This window comes from Mixophyes fleayi, chromosome 8, assembly GCF_038048845.1.
Source record: "Mixophyes fleayi isolate aMixFle1 chromosome 8, aMixFle1.hap1, whole genome shotgun sequence".
Lineage (NCBI taxonomy): Eukaryota > Metazoa > Chordata > Amphibia > Anura > Limnodynastidae > Mixophyes > Mixophyes fleayi.
The window spans coordinates 129,714,515-129,736,035 of record NC_134409.1 but is presented as its reverse complement, the minus strand read 5'-3'; positions in this window follow the sequence as shown (position 1 = coordinate 129,736,035).

The following is a 21,521-nucleotide window of genomic DNA, read 5'->3' as shown; positions in this document are numbered from 1 at the left end:
GCCCATAGTGTAGAAAGCATAATATATATTACATCAAATACAATTCATGTGCCTTCACTATGTGTGCATGAATGTGTATATCGAAGATTTCATTGTGTGTGTGTATCACTTACAATTCCTGTGTGATCTAGATTATTTCAGAATCTCTAAATATGATGGCAGCAATATCCCAGCATCACAAATACAATACAGATCACTTGCCAATGCAACCTCACTGCTCAGTAAAACTTCCCAGTGTAAATTCACTAGTTCACGTATATTTATCATCCATATTCCCATACATCACATACACAGTCCCACATTTATACAGCCTTGCAGGGTTTAACAGAGCACATGGCCCAACGGCGGCCATCTTGTCTATTGTCTGCAAACAGACTTGTTTTCAAAACAAACTCACAGGTTATGCAATATTTAGCACAGTATTTATACCGTTCAGTCCTAATTGTCTGTGCTATCTCAATACGATTCCTATCAGACCACTGAGGATATTAGGATTCACTACACAGTATTATAATCATAGTACACATTCAGTAATAATCTACAAAACAAGTACAGTATAACATTAACCCTTTATACACAGCCATGTAACTAGGGCTGTACGAGTGGGCGCAAAACTTACGGGGGCACAGTCTATGAATATCTTATTTCATTTGGTTAAAACTGAGGGCAAGGGGGAGGCCAGATTGCCTTCTCGCCCCAGGCGCTAAGTTTTAAGCTACGGCTCTACATGTAACGAGCACAGCGCGGTGGCAGCCATCTTTAACATACAGTGCTGCCCTGTAACTATAGCAACGAGCCCAGTTCTTATGAAACGTCAACAATACAGATTTACTAAAACCCCAATAAACCATATATTTTTCATCTCTACAAAACATCTATAACAGACTTACAAGCACCGCATTTAACTCTGACATTTGACTCCATTCTGCAAGACTACATGCCCTCTAATTCCTATTTATTCAACATAATCCAGACACATTATTTCACAATAACCTCCATATCAAACACAAGCTCTGTTATATGCACAATCAAACTGCTAATTCCAAAGTACAAGGTAGCAACATCTAAACATATAAAACAGTTTACACTAAACACAAATTTATTTAACCATTATATATATCCCCTTGTGATCAAATATAACGCAGCGGAACTAGTAGCGCTAAAGAAATAGCTGACGATGATGATTTTACCACAGTCCAGGGGCCTGGTTCATTAAGGATCTTAACTTGAGAAACTTCTTATTTCAGTCTCCTGGACAAAACCATGTTACAATGCAAGGGGTGCAAATTAGTATTCTGTTTTGCACATAAGTTAAATACTGACTGTTTTTTCACGTAGCACACAAATATCAACTTTAAATTTCAGTGTACAAATAAGCTATCAAGTATTTGTGTGCTACATGAAAAAACAGTCAGTATTTAACTTATGTGCAAAACAGAATACTAATTTGCACCCCTTGCATTGTAACATGGTTTTGTCCAGGAGACTGAAATAAGAAGTTTCTCAAGTTAAGATCCTTAATGAATCAGGCCCCAAATGATTATGACTGATCATTTGGCTGAATAGAGGAGTTCTCTTTATATTGTAGGCCATAGTTAACCATTATACACATACCCAAATATTTACTTTTCCTGGTTTTCCAATTAAACTTATAATTTTGGGCTAAAATCAAATTCACTTGACTAATTTTGAAAGCGTCCTATGATGAAATAGTGAGCGCAGCAAACTTATAACGAGAAGGATCAGGATGACCTCAAGCAATGTGTTATCTGTACACTCCCAATGTGTTTACATCATACTTTCACAACTAGAATGTAAGACACTCACCCAGCAATCTTGGCCTTTGACGCTGCAGATTTTATGACCCGCAATGAAATATGTTTCTTCACCACACCCTAGATGAACTTTGTAAAGTGTGAACAAATAGATAAAAACTTGAAATATCAACAAGAATTCTTTTTTTTTTCAACCACCCAAGTCTTGACTTCAATTTTTAGTCATAAACAAGATGGAGGACAGGGCCTGGCTGTGTCTATCATGACAGGAAATTCTCTCAACTTATGAGAAATGTGGAGAATGAAAGTTTTGAAAGCTCACGGTCTATAAACCCCCCACACATCACTTTCTAATTTTACACAAGGTGAAAAGCAAGACCTTTGGTACTTCTGTCCTAAACATGATTTAATTGTCATCATTTCTGGTGCAACCACGCATGCGGTACAGGCGTCTATAGTCACAGCCGTATAAAACGCCAAACTAGGGTTGGGAGATCAACCGCAGCAATGTAACGCTGCAATGATTTAAAAGACTATACATGGTAGGAACGGAAGCAACAAATAGAATACTACATATATCTATTTGAAAATACTCCCTGTTATCGCAAAAAACAAAATTACTTATCGCTTCGATTAACCATTATGCTATCACTATGGCATCCGAGCCACAATGAATGACAACAATGAATTCCCTGGTACTAGAATCTTGGTTTGAGCTCAGTTTTATATCCCTCCCACCAGAAAATTAATCCTTAAATAATTTTTTTTTCAGCAATACTTTTTTTTTCTGTTTCCCTGTCTGTTAACGCCAACCTGAGATAAATAGGCTTCCTCGTACAATATACTGAGCTCTGTCAGCGATGTCATTGCTGTCGCCAACGGTAAGCCCTTACGTGTATAGAGCGAAGCAAAAAAAAAAAACCCAATCGCCAAAGTAAACTCACAATTTTGCCGGCAATAATGTTTTACGCCCTATAATAGAATACATAAATAAATAGAGCCTAAGCTATTTGCATGTACCAGATCTTCTAATGTTATCTGTCAACGTAAGAAAATATTGCAGCGAAGCAATAATGGGATTGCACAAACTGTAATTAATACATGAAGGTATCATTATATCATAACGGCAATCAAGAAGGATCTTAATAAACAAATTTAATATATTTAAATGTTTTATGCACTGCTGCTCTTTAACCTATGCACGTGTTCTTTCTTTTCCAATAAGAATGGACATATCACAGACAACACGGTTATCTAAGTCCATTAATACTACCGCCTCTTGAGAGGGGAGACTGATAATTCCAAATCCTCATTGTGAAGATTCAGAGGCAGTATAAGCAAGGCAGTAAATTCAATCCAGGAACATTTATTACATTTGTCGTACAGGTAACTGTGTAGATACAATGGCGATGCCCATAGCAGCCAATTAGATGCTGTCATTTTTCTAGTACAGTTTAGAAAACAGTTTGTCTGAGTGGTTGCTATGGGTAACGGCACATTCTATACACAGTTATCTTAACAGCAGTTCCCATAAATGTTCCGCATTGTAGGATATTTCTGTTCCATAGGTGTGACCGTACCTGTGAAGCTCTGATAGAGCATTGGTTTCATCCTTTACTGTGAAATGTCATTTGATTAAATGTTATCAGGTTCATATCTGTGCTCTCTAATATGCCAGATTTTCAGATAATGTCACATCTTGTTCTTTCCTTGAGGGGCGAGGGATGGGTTGTTATTTAAAAAGACAGAAATGTCAACAATTTAGCCTTTCAACAGATCTTGAAGGCTGAAGGTGGTTGACATTATCAGTACTAGCTATGACAGGAGCCTTAAGCTTAATTTCAGCTCATACCATAAATGACACAAATCTAGTTTATAATACATCAGCATTGTTTCTACTTTTAAAGATCTACAGGAATGTCAAAATTTAAATTTAGAGTCTAATCGAGGGTTGAACCTGACCGCATACAAGACGATTCTGCTGCTCGATCCAAGAATTGATCACCTGAATAATTGTTCGATTTGACCGCACACAAATTGGCTGAGATTCGCCCATTTGGCCCCTTGGTACGAGAGTCTGGGTCATCCACAGCTCCACTGCTGCTAGGTTAAAAGATCATCATTTATTTATATAGCGCCACTAATTCCGCAGCGCTGTACAGAAAACTCACATCAGTCCCTGCCCCATTGGAGCTTACAGTCAAAATTCCCTACCATACACACACTCACACAGAGAGAGAGACTAGGGTCAATTTTGATAGCATCCAATTAACCTAAAGTATGTTTTTTTGCGAGTGTGGGAGGAAACCGGAGCACCCGGAGGAAACCCACGCAAATACAGGGAGAACATACAAACTCCTCACAGATAAGGCCATGGTCGGGAATCAAACTCATGACCCCAGTGCTGTGAGGCAGAAGTGCTAACCAGTAGGCCACTGTGCTGCCCATGACAGAACACAGACTGTCTTCTGACCACATTTTCCACCATGACTGATAATGATTCTGTTTAATTCATTAGGACCATTATAATGGCATCACTGTAGTTTTCGCCACCAACACACCATAATATGCTGGGGAAATTGGTGATGTTATGATATTTATTATTATTATCTTTAATTTATAAGGCGCCACAAAGGGTCTGCAGCGCCATACATGATATATACAGAAAACAGTGACCAGTGACACAACATGATACATAAAGAACAAAATATGAAGAACAAAAATATATAAATATATACACACACAGGTAACATGGTAATGTAAATCACATTATTTCTGGGACAATGAGTGAAAGTGATGGTAGAAATCAGTGAGAAGTAGGCCGCAGCTTAAAACAGGGCTAGGGAAGCAGGCCAACAGGTACAGAGGGTGATGGAATAGTAGAAGGAGCACACAAGGAAAGAGGGCCCTGATCCTGAAAGCTTACATCCTAAACCAGGAGTTCCCTCTGTTGTAGGTGCCCCAATACCAGTGGTCCAGATCGGGTCCCTTCTGCAACTAAAATTGTTATATCCAATTTTACCTGGATATAATAGCAGCCTACATATAAGCTGCTATTAGACCCACAGGATATTAGATCTAATAGTCAAGTTGATTTTTAGCGTATCGTACGAAAATCACTCTGCCCCTGCCCAAAACATGGGTCCTGTCTGTTCCGTCTTCGTACGCAAAGGACACTTACTACAGCCTATGATTCGGGGCATTTTGACGTGGTCAATGTACAGTAAGGGCGAGCCAAACTCGAGCACACGCAGCCATTTACGAATCCAGCTCTGGCCGTCTCAAAGTTACTTGTTTTTCTGCCCTATCTCTTGCCCCAGCTACAGGGCTAGTCCAAGTCCTGATCAGTAGTAATGACAGTCTCATATAGATGCTATAACATGTGTTTGCAATCAAGAGCAAGTGTTAAAATGTATTTTATGTTCAATGGACATTAAGAACATCCTAATAAATGTATTTCATGGGAATAAAATTAATTAAAAACAAACACTTTTTTAAAAAAAATGTTTTACCTTTTCTATCATTAATGCCTATATTATTAACAGGTGCCATTAATTCAATACATTTATAATCCCCATAGGTATTGGACGTATCCTGCAGCGCAAGTATCTTCGGATCTGCTCCTTGAATTCCGGAGTACTCAGAGCCGATTTACGTACGTTTTTTTAAACAAACACACGTTGCGCTCGGAATGCGCGCCCACAAGAGTCTTCCCTTACTATTGGGCCTCCCCCAAAAATAAAAATGATTTTTAAAGTAATTAAAAAATAAAAATTGTTGAAACGTTTTACAAAATAAAAAAACCAACAAAACGAAAAATCTATGGCAAAGCATATGTTGTTCAGATGTTACTTCACCACTTCCTATACAATGACTGTGACATAAGATATTTATTCTGATACGCAAAGAAAGTCTTATGCACCCTGGTTCAATGAGACGCCATGATGACCATTATTAGCGCTAGCCAGCCTCGTCTGATTGGCTGATTGCAGATGGACCAATCCGGCTATCGGTTTGAGCTTCCAGTTCCACTGTAAGGAACCAAAAATAATTCAAAAATAAAAAGCAGCTTTTATATTTAAACATATACTTTAGATATATTTATTTCTAAGAAAATAAATATTATTTTCTGGGTGGGGCGATAGACCTAATCAATTAAAAAAAAAGAAAATCCAGGCAGAAAGAAAAATTTTATTATATTAATCTTTTTTCACTCCAGCACTTCTGTTAATGCCATCCTAAGGTGTTGGTAACAGAACCAGTATTGCATGGGGCAACCTTCACCAGCCAGAGCTGGTGATACTTAACAGCGGGATGGGGAGTGATTGTCTCCGATGATAGTTGGGCCATCGACAGAGGTAACGCCATGAATAGACCTCGTCGCCAGCAATCAGGCTTTTTACCCTTAGATAAATTGTCCTTTTTTTATTATCACATTAACAATTGTTAACGCTTTTCACACCGTCATCTAGAGTCAGGTACTTCTTTGACGTTGTAAAGACAAACATTTAGATTTAAGTGTAGATGGCAAATTCACATCAAAGAGACCCACCTCAGCCACTTTCTCACCCACTCGCAATCAGAAAAGAACGAGTGCTTTTCAGAAATTTCCCCCAAACATCATAACAATCGTCACTGTCACAGCACACCCCAAACCACACACAGATATATACCTACAGAAGAGTGTTTGATCCGGTGAAACCACGGTGTAGACTTATAAGGTAAATTTAGACTTGGTGGTAGTGATTTTTTTGTGAGCTGAGCAAGTGTTCTAAAGTATGGAGCCTATAAACTCACTAGAAACTACCACAACGCTGGTACGTGAGGCATACGGTGCCTCATTCCTCATTGGTTCCATTTCTTAGGAATATTGGCTTAGCTCAAACAATCTGGCCGCTGTGTGTAATAGACCCTTAAGTCTGTGTCTGTCTCTCTCTCTCTCTCTCTGTCTGTGTGTGTGTATGTTAGGGAATTTAGACTGTAAGCTCCAATGGGGCAGGGACTGATGTGAGTGAGTTCTCTGTACAGCGCTGCGGAATTAGTGGCGCTATATAAATAAATGGTAATAATAATAAGGCAATAACTTGTTCCAGATACTTAGTGATGATGGCTAAAAGTGAAGAGAGCAGGAGTCCTCGATATAACAGATCAAGACACTACTCTCTGTCCCAGATAAAATAATGCTATATAATGTATTATAATTATTTATTTTATAAAACATTTATTTATATAGCACCAGCATACACCTTACAATATGAGACACGTATAGTAATAAACAAAACTGGGTATTAATTAACAGACAAAGCGTTAAGCAAGATCGCCAGCTGACAATCTATATGGAAGAGAGAGTTGAGACATATTGTGGTAGTACTGTACTTTACGATGAATGCCTACACGTCTAGCTCAATGTATCATATATAGCACATTATATTGAGCTCTATACTTTTATATAAAGCCAATGTCATGTTTGTGATTTATTCAGTTTGCTTAATTTTTATTTTATTTAATGTATTTATTAATGGGAAAAAATATATATTATTCTAAGCTTATATCATCATAGTCTGTTGTTTCTTTATAGTTTTATTTAGCAAGGCATGTTACTATGGAACAAACAGAAGAAAAATTAAATTTACAATTTCCGAAATATTTTTGTGACAGTTTATTAGGAGCGATTGCTAGTGACGCTTCAAAAAAATATTTTTAGGATTACATGGAAGGGGGAAACATGAGTAAAAAGCAAAGAAGTTGGGAGGATAAAGGAGAGGAGGGGTAAGATGGGGGGACATGTAGGTCTAGAGGTACAGAAGAGATAAGAGAGAGGTGTTGCCCATAGCAACTAATCATTTCTCTTGTACATTCTAGAACATGATAGCTAGATTCTGATTGGTTGCTATGGGCAACACCTCCACTTTTTCCTTTTATAATGGTTCTATAAATCTACCCTTATGTGTTGGTAACACAGATATAAATACGGGTGAGATGTGAGATTTATGAACGCTTACAAAGCAGATGCATGTAGAAGTGTTTACTGATTTTTCAAACTACAGACAATCCGCTCTCATTTTTAAGATCCAGATCTCTGGTTATTTGAATCAGAAGTTTCTGCGGCAATTGAAGAGTTAATCTTTCACCATATATATCTGTTCCATCAGCAGAACAGCATCGCACGCTGAGTGTATAATGAGGGCACCGAGCTACTGGTTTCCTGTATATAAACCAGGAGCTTAAAAGCATATACTAAGTACATAGCAACGTCAGTAATAATAGCCATTAGAAGCACATACGAAAAATACATAAATATACCTAAAGTATAAAAGACCATTCTATCCTAGCTATAAACAGGATTAGTTCCAATTAAACTGGACATAGGTTCACTGTTCACTGTAGGTTCTCTGTAACCATAGGACATAGGGGAGAATTCAATTCCCTGCGTTGTTACTACGATAATTTCAACGCAGATTTCTGCTCGCGGCTCAGGGAGCTGCGAGCAGAAATCAGCGTTGACATTACCGTAGTAATGGTAATAATGCACAGCAGTTACCATAGTAACGCTAATTGTGCACGGCCCAGGTTGCTCTTTAGAACAGCGCAGGGAATTCAATTCCCCCCATAGGGATTCTGGACCTGATCCATTGAGGAAAGTTAAGCAAAAAATGTTGTAAGTTTTCTGAACAAAACCATGTTACAATGCAAGGGGGGGCAAATGTATTATTTTGCACATAAGGAAAATACTGGCTGTTTTTTCATATAGCACACAAATACTTGATAGCTTATTTGTACACTGAAATTTCAAGTTGATCTAGGAAAAAAAGCCAGTATTATCCTTATGTGCAAAATGATAAACTAATATGCACTCCTTGCATTGTAACATGGCTTTGTCCAGGAGAAAACTTAAGTAAAAAAATGAGTATTTTCCTTAATGAATCAGGCCCTCTGTAGTTAAGTGCTATTCAAAATGCACTCACCGTACACGCATAAAAGCAAGCTGATTCCAATGAAACATATAGGGGTTCCTCCGAACATCGCGGCTGCGTACTTTTTCAGGTACTATGGTACCTTAATCTGCCGCGGTGTACCTTTACCACCATCCCGGAGGCACTCAGCGGCTAATTGAATAAGGCCCCAAATGTTGATTTATTGTTTAAACGTTAATTAAAAAAAAAAAAAAAAAAGTTACCAAACAAATAAGATTTAAAATTGGAACAGTGTAACTGTATCGAACACTTTAGCAAAATCCAATGTAACTACCAAGATCTAATTGGAAATTTCCTCCAGATAACACCGAATCGTATTCGTTAGACATGACTGGCTTTCAATGAAACCAAGCAGAAATCTTATCAAACTATTTTTTTACAATCATCTTCAGATAATATCCCTCAAAATCAACTTTAAAAAAAACACAAGAGAAGTCAGGTTTATAATTTCCTGGTTACGATTCTGGTGCCACATCTGAAAAGCAGTGGTCTAACCATTACACAGATCCACACATGGGTGGATACCGTCTCAGCCGTGCGTTATCTGACTTAATCTTGTGTACAAGTTACCTCGCCCCCTCCTTCGTTGGACGAGTGACATTTTATGGTTTACATAACCTATTTCTACCCTACTTATTTCTTTGACATTTTCCCTCCTTTGTGAAAAGAGAGAGAAGCAAAAACTTATTAAGCTTTCTCTTTTTTTTCTACACTAATTTTCACATTTTACATTATAGTGGCCCAATGCTGTCAGATATGTTTTACTTGCTGTTTATATCATTGAAAAACGTTTTAGTATTAGAATTGCTGTCTTTAACAATCCATGTTCCAGCTTCCGTTGTCCTTTTTACATATATTGCTACATTTATTCCTATAATGAATTTTCAGTCCTTTTAGTTTTAACCATTTTAAAGCTCTATTTTTTATTATCTTATTAGCCCCCAAACCTTATTATTTAACCACATTAGATACCTTTATTTTCTAAAAATGTTGTTTGCTAGCTGCATGTACTTGTCCACGGTATTTATTGAAAACATTGTTCAACATTTTATCCATACTTGTCAACTCTCCCTAAATGTCAGGCAGACTCCCTGAACTAGGGGTGATCTCCCTCACGCCCTGAAGAGTCTGGCATTCTCCCTGATGCTGAGCCAGTACAAGACGTGGTTGGCTTCGCCAACTGTGGCATGATGACACAGTTCAGAAATTGTGTCCTATGTCCATGTATTGATGCCTATGGAGGTGGCCATTTTCAAGGAGACCAAGATTTAATCAAAGACTGACAGATAAGACAACATGACTTCAGTAATGGAGACAGAAATGTAAAAGACACGTCAGTCTCTAGAGATTCATTAGTGGCTTTTCTTTAACACATAGTTGCCTACTCTCCTGAAATGTCCAGATGACTCCCGCATTTCTGGGAGACCTCCCGGGCTCCCGGGAGAGCAGGACAACCTCCCGGTTCTCGCCCCCACAATAGATAAGTGACGGAGGGGGGGGCTTAATGACGCAAATATCGAGTCCTCTAAGCCCCGTCCACTCCTGTAATTGGCCAAAATTGTGACAATCATTTAGGGGCGGGCCAAAATGATGCGATTTGACAAGCCCCGCCCCCGCACCTCCCCCGGGATCTCCCTGAAGCCAACGAGGAAAAGTTGTCAAGTATGATTTTATCTCTGTGTTTTCATTTAGTTCATTTTCCCAGCTTACAATTTTCTCAATGCTTCCTTGAGCTGTTGAAACTTTGACCTTCTTAAATTCACCCTTCCTGCAGCTCCCTTAGCAAACATTTCATTAAAACTAGAATCTAATGTTACCATATTGTGGTCACTATTCCCTAAAAGTCCCTTTAATTGTACATTAGATATATTATATACACACTACCGGGTTTTCAGTAGTTTATCGGGCCAATCACACAATAATTGACCATTCGGTCTGATATCGCAGTAACGTATACCCTCCCACGATGAGCGATTATTATTGTTCCAAAGCTCATCGCACCGTTTCATTTGATTTTTAAACTGGACTTAAAATCTTGTTCAACGATGGAACGATGTTGCGCTGATTCTGCAGTGCGTAAGTACTCAGCACCGGCAGTGTCCATAGATCTCTATGGAGTGTGCAGAGTCATGGTCTTTTCAACTGATGGTTATAACAGATGAAGAGCACAGATCTGACGGTAAATCGTGTAAAACGTGTATAGTGTGTACACACGGAACGGCTGCTGATCGGGACTTTTTTTTTTAAACCACTGGTAAAATCGTTAAGGATATTGTATAGTGTGTACCCAGCCATACATAATCAACTTCTCTATTAACAGTACTAAGCCGAGCAGCTCTCTGCGTCTTTCTGACACCTGTAAAAAGATTTGGGGATAGATTTACTAAGCTGCGGGATTGAAAAAGTGGGGATGTTGCCTATAGCAACCAATCAGATTCTAGCTGTCATTTTGTAGAAGGTACTAAATAAATGACAGCTAGAATCTGATTGGTTGCTATAGGCAACATCCCCACTTTTTCAAACCCGCAGCTTAGTAAATCTAGCCCTTGGTCTCAAAATAGATATAAATGAATTTCATTGTCAAGCTATACTTGCACACTCTACCGAGATACTCCCGAATTCCGGGACAGCAGTCCATTCTCTAGCATGGGAGCCTCCATGAGGTGAGTCGCGTTGAACCACTTTATTTTGCCCCCTCCCGCGTAGAAAAATTCATCAAACCCTGCTCCCTTCCGTCCTCACACTTCACCTATCGGGGGCAAAGAGTGAAAAGTTGGTAAGCATGTGTCAAACACTATAATATATATATATATATACCGTATTTCCCCATGTATATGACGCACCTATATAAATCATGTGAAAAAATTGAGGAGAAACATTATCCTCAATTTTTTCACAGAGTAATTGTGCAGCATATACAGAGGAGAGACAACGCTATAATCAGTTCTGCCTTACCCTGTCAGATGATTCCTCTGTCCGGTAAAGTGTTCTTTCTTCTGTCCGTCTGATCCTGGACCAAGGTCCTGAAAGGACATCCGGGTCCTGAAAGGACATCCGGTCATCGCGAAGAGGACCTTAGGCGGCTTTCCAGCACCAGGATCAGACGGACAGAAGAAAGAAGACTTTACAGGACAGAGGAATCATCTGACAGGGTAAGTGCTACTACCCCTGCATAAGACGCACCCAGTTTTTAGACCCAAAATTTTGGGGAAAAAGGTGCGTCTTATACATGGGGAAATACGGTATATGTGTGTATGTAGTTAGTATCATAACATATGTGCAATTCAAATGGATACAATATGAATTGCACATATAGTACATACTTGCCAACTCTCCCGGAATGTCCGGGAGACTCCCGAAATCCGGGTCGGTCTTCCGGACTCCCGGGAGAGCAGGCAAGTCTCCCGCATCCCTCAATTCCCTGGCCAAAATAACGCGATTCGTAGTGTATCGTCTCATTTTGACCCCGCCTCCCGCAGCGAAACACCAAGGCAAAATGACACGTTTGAGCGAGCTTCACCCCCTTCCGCCCTCTATTCACGCCCCCTGCCCAGGATCTCCCGGACCTCACTGTCTGAAAGAAGGCAAGTATGATATAGTATTTATGATGCTAGCAGCGAATATCTTTATTGAGGTTAGTGTGTGTGTTTGTTTACACAGGACTTAAAGGATGTATTTATTAATTGTAGGGAATCAGTTATATTAAGATAGATAGAGGATAATCCATGATTCAGAGACAATTACAGCAACATTAGCACCTATTCAGAAAGCATAGTGTGCCAAGGTTAAAAAAAACAATTCAAAGTTTGAGCCATGTCAATATTTTGACTGTGTTCCCCTTATTTTTCTCTTCTGTAGGTTTTCTCGCTCTTCAAAAACTGGTAAATAAAACTCTAAAAAAAGTGTAGGTGTTGCACATAGCAACCAATCAGATTCTAGCTACCATATTCTAGAATGTACTAGATAAATGATAGCTAGAATCTGATTGGTTGCTGTGGGCAATACCTCCACTCTTCCTTTTTTGAAGCTTTAGTAAATCTGACCCTTAATATGCAAATAAAACCTCTCATCTCTGTGAACGTTCTCTTACATGTGTTATTAAACAAGCTTTTATATCGGCAAGTATCTCATGCTGCCCACGTAGTGACATAAACGCTCACAAGATGTACTCGGAGAAACGGAAACCTGCGTAGGGAGATATAAATTATTATTCGTGGGTGAAGAGACAACATGGAATATTGGTATTGTAACAAAATGCTACTAAACTGGGTCAGCTCAAAATAAAGAGTGAATTCAATCTCACAATGGCCTACTTTGCTTTAAATAAATGTATTTCTTCTACTTCCTGCAGTATAATGACAATAAAGTTATCGCCTCGCTTACAGAATGGCCCCAATAACATTTTTGCGGCCCTGTTGCAGAGGTAGTACTGGGAATGTTAAAGGCAAGTTAATGTCATATACATTACTTGCTTAATTGTGTCGTCCAATACTGGTGGATGCATGCTTTGACGAGACCACACGTACCACTTATTGTATAAATTGTCCAGCTTTAACCTAACTTTACTGCCCTTGTGTATGAATCCACAAGTTCACTCAATACATTTCTGCGAAGCAAGACTGCAAGGTTGTCAGTCATTGTCTGCCTCTTTAGTTGGAGAAGCCCCTCTCTTCTAACATTGTCTCCTGCTGCAGAGGAGTGAAAAGAGGATGGTGGAAAATGTAATTAACCATAACCTCTTTAATTGTCAGGTATCTTAAAAAACCATGCATCATTATTCCTTCATGTACAAATGGTTTTGCTTTTCGTACTTACCTGTAGTTAACACAAGGAAAATAGTAAAAAAACAAAGCAAAACATTTTTTACACAGGTTTTCTTGCATTCAACAAAGTTCATGAAAACTGTGAAACACAGTACAGGACTGTGGCCATTTATAGATGTCTAAAGTACAACACGAGGTTGTGTATCATGACTTGGGGTTTGGCTGCTCAAAAACATTTTTATTGACAAGGTAAAACCTGCAGCATTACAGGGAAGTGCACTTGAAGATTATATTATATATCGCAGTGCCAGTAACAGCGAATGGTTTAGGGTGAATCTGGCCGATGTGTGGAATGTAGAAGCTCAAATGCCACTTTCTTCCATTGTATATGGGATTGTGGAGAAAAAAAATCACCTTTGGTACTGGTGCACACAGCAACGAAGGTTTTGGAGGGGAGGAGAGAACGGGGAGGCCAGCGATTTAAAAGCAATAGACACCCCCTCTGGATGTGGTCACACCTCCATTGTGGCATGACCACCCCCATCATGCAGTAGCTCCGCCCCCTTATCCGTGCTCGATTACCCAAATGTCAGGAGGTATGCATGGGAAAGAATCCTATTCCCATGTTATGCTCTAACTTTGATAGTTGAAACATGGACTTGCATGGTAGGGGGGGGGGGGACGTCATCCCAATATTAACAGTAATTTTCACCATAGCTTAAAAAGTAATTCCTCAAAATTGGACCTCACGTACCCTGCCCTACTTTAGAATAGCAAAAATTATGTTACTATAGAATATGTATTTTGAAAGAAGAACTACATTATCTGATTTACAAAAAAAACCTGAAAACCTTTTACTTGTCCTCGCATTCGACAGATTATTATAATAGTGTTCTCAAGCATCCCTGCAGTACAGTATATGCTATTTTAACACTAATGAACATGTTGATGTTCAGAATGTTGACCTTCAACTGTGTCGACATTCTGACTGTTGACCTTGTGGTGTCGACATTCTGAATATCGACATGTTCATTGTTGACAATCCGACTGCATCCCACTACCGATGGCTGCCTAATTCTTCCTGGGCGTAACCTTACACACACAGGAAGCAATAGTTTAGCAGACAGAGGTTTCGGTGGAAACTGCTGATGATCTATTGCAAAGTGGACACAGTTGGGGCCTATTTAAAGTGGTCAATGGAGGCAGCCATTTTGTGAACTGATCTAATTTTTGTCTATTATTAGTTCACTGTAAACTTTACCTGTCTAATGTCGTAGAACGTCCAGGAGAATCCCGAATTTTTAAGGAGTCCTCCCAGATCCCGCTTATCTACCTTGTGGAGTGTATCGCACAACGTAGGATAGACCTTATGATGCATTCTCACAATTGTAGTTTCAGCCCACACAATGGCTTCCCTAACAGTGTCTGTGTAACAGGTGCACTTTAATAACATAACTTTAATAACATGGCGCTATGGGCACACGTGTGTGGTAACCCATAGCAACCAATCAGATGTTTGCTTTTACTCTCTACACTTCAGAAGACAAATGAAAGCTAAGGTCTGATTGGTTGCTACAGATTTGTGCACAGTACACCGTGTTGTTACTTAATTGCTGATGCGACAACCTACAGGCACGTTGCCAGAGAAATTAGACTTCACTATGTGTCATGCACTTATTGGCAGCCGTGGTTCCAGTTATTGTTATTCTTAATTACAAGGAAGAAGGAAGATCCTTGTACTATATTATTGCATTATACAAATAACTATAAATCACATTGGAGGATGGGTGGAGAGCGGAAACACTGCAAATGGAAACATCATTGGGGCTTCTCGGTTTATACTACCTCATAAAATACATGGTGACAGTGATTATAGCACTAATAATGTAATATTATATGACATCTATGGTAGGTAGAGGGTTACCTTGATACCGATGTGTATTGATTCTCTCAGTGTGATATATGAGAGGGGACTAGGTGGTAGATTTATTAAACATTCTAAAAAGGAAAAGTGGAGGTGTTGTCCTTAGCAACCAATCAGATTCTAGCTATCATTTTCTATCATGTACTAGAACGTGATAGCTAGACTCTGATTGGTTGCTCTGGTAACACAGTGGCTTAGTGGTTAGCACTTCTACCTCACAGCACTTGGGTTATGAGTTTGATTCCCAGTGTAAGCTTTATTCCAATTTAGCCTGTAATTTGTGATATTTCAGGTGCTCACCGATTCTTCTTTGTGATTCACTATAGATAATAGGGGTTATTTAGCGTTGGACATATATAAATTCTATTTCCATACTGCGCCAAAAAACAGTACGCGTACATCCATATATTTTTTGGCGCAATTGTGGCTAACGCCTCCATACGACTGGAGAGGTGGGTTGAGGGCGGACACTGGAAGAGCGTGTTCACGTAATTGCGTCACAATTAAACGCGGACGCATCGGCAGGTCCGCCTTTTTTGGGGGCGTATATCTTGCTGGTGCAACAATGATTACTTTCAGCAGCACTATCTAGCCGCTTCTGATTGGCTGATTGCATTTTGACCCCTCCAGATGACAGCACTTAAAACATTAGCGTTGCAGGTATTTTAAATCAAATGGCCGTAATCTATTCACATTACTTATTTGGCATTTCCATTTGGACAACTGCAGAAAAGAACGTTTCTCCTTGATTTTTTAAAAGGGGAAAACAACAGATGTTTGCAATTTTTGTTTGTGGAGTGAAGGTGGGGCAATTTAATTTTATAGCGGGGATTATTAATTTAAGATGGGGTGGTCTGGGGGCTATTAATTAAATGTGGGGCTGAGTTTAAGGATAAATGAGGTCTATTTATTAAGTGTGAATATTAATTATTTAATGGCAGTGACGGTTGCGGGAAATAGGTATATTTATTATACATAAATGCGATTAATTTATTGCAGGGGCTGTCTGGAGGGAGGGAAAAAGTATTCCCATTTAATAAACCTATTACTTTAATGTTGAGACTGGAGGAAGGCCTAAGTATTAATTGTGGGTCCTACTGGTTTAACGCCGGGGCTGGTTGCAATTTTCTAAATGTACCCATTATTTTTTCCAAATAGGGCCCCCAACATTCCAGGATCCAGACAAGCTGCAACTAAAGAAACCAGCAGCCACAGGTGGTAAAAGTGACAAGAACAGGTAGGACAGTCTGTCAAATGTTCTAAGTCTAGTGCAGACTTGGTTAACCTGTGGCACTCCAGGTGTTGTGAACTACAAGTCCTAGCATACCCTTCCAGCAATAAGCTGCTATATATTGGCAAAGCATCCTGGGGCTTGTAGTTTCACAACACCTGGAGTGCCACAGTTTAGCCAAGCCTGGTCTAGTGAGACAATCCCGATTTTTGGTGACTGTTCTGCCCAATCTAAGGGGCAGGTCAAGACTGTGTACTCTTTATATACACACTGCATTCTTTATATACTACACTATGTTGCTAGCTGTCCTTCGTAGGCTTACCACACCCCCTCTAGTGTCTGGTCCCACCTCTATTATGGCTGGCCACACCCCCTCTGGTGGGCCCCTAGCGTTGCAGTCCCCCGGTGGGCCCTTCATGCCCCAGTCCGACACTGACTGTTAAAGCTGCTGCAGCCATGACCTCTGTGTGTACCTGCATATCTGCTGTTGTACCTGTTCTAAAATAAACCAACAACTTGGTTAAGTTTAACGCTGTGTGGACTAACATCCCTATCCTACACTGCTGACACCTTACAGACACCAAAAGGTTCTGCCAATCAACACGTATATACGATAAGCGCATATATCCGATTTTTATTTGTTCGTTAGTAGCGCAAATGTATTTACTTCTAAATAAGCCCCAATTAAGTTATAAGTCTACCCTGTTGCATGTATCCTTAAGAGTGCAGTGATTTATGGTTTAAATACTGTTCTCAATTAAACAATGAATCTCTAAGTACAACAAGAAAGGAAATTCCATATTCTAGTGCCGTAAAACACCTTTCAACACAATTAAGTCAGTTTATAGAAAGGGAACAAAGAAAGACATCACTATAGAATTTAGTCACCCAATTGTAACCTTTACATGAATATGAGTCTAGGAAACAGTATAGACAGATAAACTTGTAGTTGGCAACAAAGTTATCTTATCTCTATATAAGAGCCACAAACATCTTGCTTTAGTGTATGATATGTAAGTGTAAATGTCATCAGTTCAAAGAACTTGTGCACAGACCACAACAGACTTACAGGCACACAATATCATAAAACAATGCTAACCGTTACAGACAACACAAAGCAGTAAATATAAAAGATGTAATATACAATATACGTATGATAAAAAGTCGTAATTAGGAGACAGACAGGCCTTAAATAGCACTCTATAAAATAGCTTCACAAGATGTATATAAGAACTTTGTTCCCTATAGAGGTGTGTTTGTCAGTACAATCTTTTCATACTGTCACTACTGTTCCGATGTTAACGTTTAGATGCCCAGACTGAACGCAGACTTGCCTACAAAGGCGTTGAATACCGTGAAATACTCTGTGCTGCTGTTTACACGATGCACTAATTAGTAACAGTCTGCTCTAGCCCCCCCATGTGCCCTGTTTTGAAGATGGTACCCTGACCCAAGTGAATGAACCTGCAAAAGAGGAGAAATTAAGGTGGGGATGTTATAAAAAAAATGAAGGTTGGGAGATATGCAAAATATATATATATATATATATATATATATATATATATATATATATATACATACACCGTCTACTGTAAATTATAAGTTTATTAAAAGTCAGAGAGGAGTAATCAAAAGTGATCATATAAAAGCAGGGGGCAATAGGCCAAGAAATTAAAGGTGACTTCTAACATCCCTAAAAATTTACACTAGGGAGTGCATTATAGTCATTTAATTAATGAACACTGAATAATGACATCCAAGCTCACTGTCTTACAAGCCACGTTGGAAGTCACAGTTTACACAGATTTTATTTAGCAGGAGTAGGTTGAGGTGCAGTCTCCACGTGTGCTGAAGGATGACATCAGCTGCCCCCGACTACTACCCGGGGTTCAGCTAAGGCAAGACCTGGAACCACATGGACATCAAACAAAATAAGTGTCTTCTTTTCCTCAAGCACATGGCGTGGCTGGCACTACCAGGTGAAACACCGGTACAGGTGGCCCAGTCCTATAAATGGTGGGGGACTATGTGTGCTGTGTATGAGGTTCATTGTTACCTAGAGTTGAACCAGGAACAGCATTAGCCACATGTAGGAAGGTTCAGCTAAAGAACCATAAGTCTCCTAGATCACATTTCCACTTACATTTTCTTAGGATCATCTCTGTATCAACCTATCAGAGGTGACAGTGCAGCTCCACAGACAGTCACAGTTCTCCGGCTTATTGTGCAACTTGCCGAAATTTCTCCTGCTGTACACCATTTGTGGACAATGTACTATAAATCAGAGGTGCCCCCAGGGAGGTTTCCCGTCGCCCAGTACCACCCCCTTGTTCCGAAATCAAGCTTTTTGCAACCACCCTCCTTTCTAGAAACCCCATGCTTGCCCTGACACCCATGTGCAGTAGACATAACTTGCTTAATAACTTCACAAAGCCCAAAAAATTACAATGAAAGAACACATTAAAATTCACTTTTTTTATGTTGCACATTGCTCATAGACACCTTGAAGTCTATCAGAGAACTCCCCAATTGTTATGTCCCTCAGATGAAAAACCTCTGCCATAGACAATAACTAAATTTGCAATGATATAGGTCAAACAGATTAAATTGGAGGGCAGAGCATGTCAGTGAGTCATCTTCAAACCCAAACCTTCTGTGACATCACCAGTAAGGTCCCTGTTCTGTCATACGTCAACTTGTACTGAGCATTTCTGATACCTAGGAGGCCGCATAAACTTTATTTCTGATTGGAGACACTGTCTCCTCACACTATCTATCACAAAGTAATGTGAAATAGACAAAGGACAACCCTACTGAAAATACATGGGCAGGTAGCATAGAAGCCACTTTTTAAAATGCTTTGAAGTGCTCACATTACCACCCCACCCATATGCCAAGATGACTAGTCGCTGCGGCAGATAGTAGTCTAAGCAGCTTTAGTTATGTATAGGCAGCTGTTATTTCAGGTATAATACTTATGTAAATGTTACACACGTTTTGACACATATCAATGTCAAACAGCAAGATTATCAGCTACGTAACTCGTTTATCTTACATAGTGAAGGTAATGATATCAGTTACACAAAAGCAATATTATCATTTAATCTCATCTTTCATGTTATTCAAATTGAGGGATCGGAAAAGTCACATTTTTCCTGTGACATTTAGACAACACACGTCATGCAGCATGAATACCTTCATACAGTAGAGGGACAGTTATTTTTTTTTTAAGGAAGGTGTAACATGAAATATGTTGTCGCTTCTGGCTTTAATTTCCTAAGGATAATTTTCAACGAATCACCCAGCATTACGTAGCCTATATGTACAGTGAAATAACAGGAAACCGCACAAAACCTATTAGTGCCAATGGCTTCATACAGGGGCAAACACAGGATTTGTAGAGGGGGGGGGTTTCCACACCACACCACACCACCAGTGGGCGTGACCAGCATGCATGGGGGCGTAGCTATAATTTTAGACAGTGCTTGGCTGCTCTCCAACTCTTCCTATCCCCATAATATACATGGGCAATGCTGCGTGCACTACTGTTAGGTGCACGCAGCTCTCCCTTTTCAAGCAGAGCCGTGTGCAGCAGGAGCAGGGTCCGGCCACCTCAATTATACAGTGCCCCAGGCTTGGAGGGGGGTTTCTAGCCACTAGGAACCCCCCCCCCCCCCCCCCCCCCCGCCCCCCGCCCCTCAGTTTGCCTATGCACATAGCCTCTTTTATCATTTATTGCTCGCCTGAATCCATGCAGAGCCTCTCCTTGCTTCCAGCTTTCAAATCCATTGGGGCAAGGGGGAGGACGGGACACAAATGGATGATGAAGAACTGCTCCGTGCGGAGTCGCAAACTGAATGACGAGCTAAGCTCCTATTACATACAGAACTGCTTCATACTGATTGGTCAGAGAGTGGGAAAGTCGCTCTGTATTGGTTAGACCCCACATGATGTCTCGCCACTATGACCTACATCGATACAATGTTGCTCATTGATACATTTGATCAATGTCTCTGGTGTGTTAGAGAAGCACCAACTGACTAACATAGAATCCAGCAACAGAGAAGTGCAACTTACTTATGTATAAAAACTCCAGTTATTCCATATATCTTATTCTGCTCAATAATACACAGACTTTATATTAATGTGGCATAATGTTGAGGTTCCACAGCTAACAAGAACGTTCTTTGTGGAGTGAATAATATCCATATGTTAACTCAAGACGTATAGAGAAAGAAGGTCAAATTAAACCCTTCTTATATACAGAGTATAAGCATTATGTCCTATTTAAAAGTAGAGAATAAGATCATTGCTATGTACAGTTTGTTTTTCCTATATATAGAAGAAGATCAGATGCTGGGAAAGAACACATCCTGCTCGTCACTTTCACAATACAGAAGAATAGACGTTTTACTGTACAGTAGTAAATATTTACAAGAAACAGAATTAAATCCAGTGTACAGAGCAAGCCAAGTGTTGCAATTATTCAATTTAAACAATAAAATTGAAATAATAAATAGACAGAGATAATGTTTTAAAAACAACAGCTGTTCTTGCCAGGAATAGTAAATATGCCATTATATGTTTAGTGCACACCAGAAGTGAATAAATGAGGCTATTTGTGTGCCTTTGCGGGATTTAGAAGGCATGTGGATGCAATTGTAAATTGTTTGTAAGACATTGGAAACCACAGAAGCAGCACTGAATGTTTTTCAAGTTACTTGACCTTTGTTAAAGTGCAGAACACACGCTCCATTTTTCTTACGGTTGTTTTGCTTGCTTGCATTACCTGATCCGCCTCGATTGTCGCCTTATTGGAGCATACACCACTGTCACAGCCAAACACCACATACT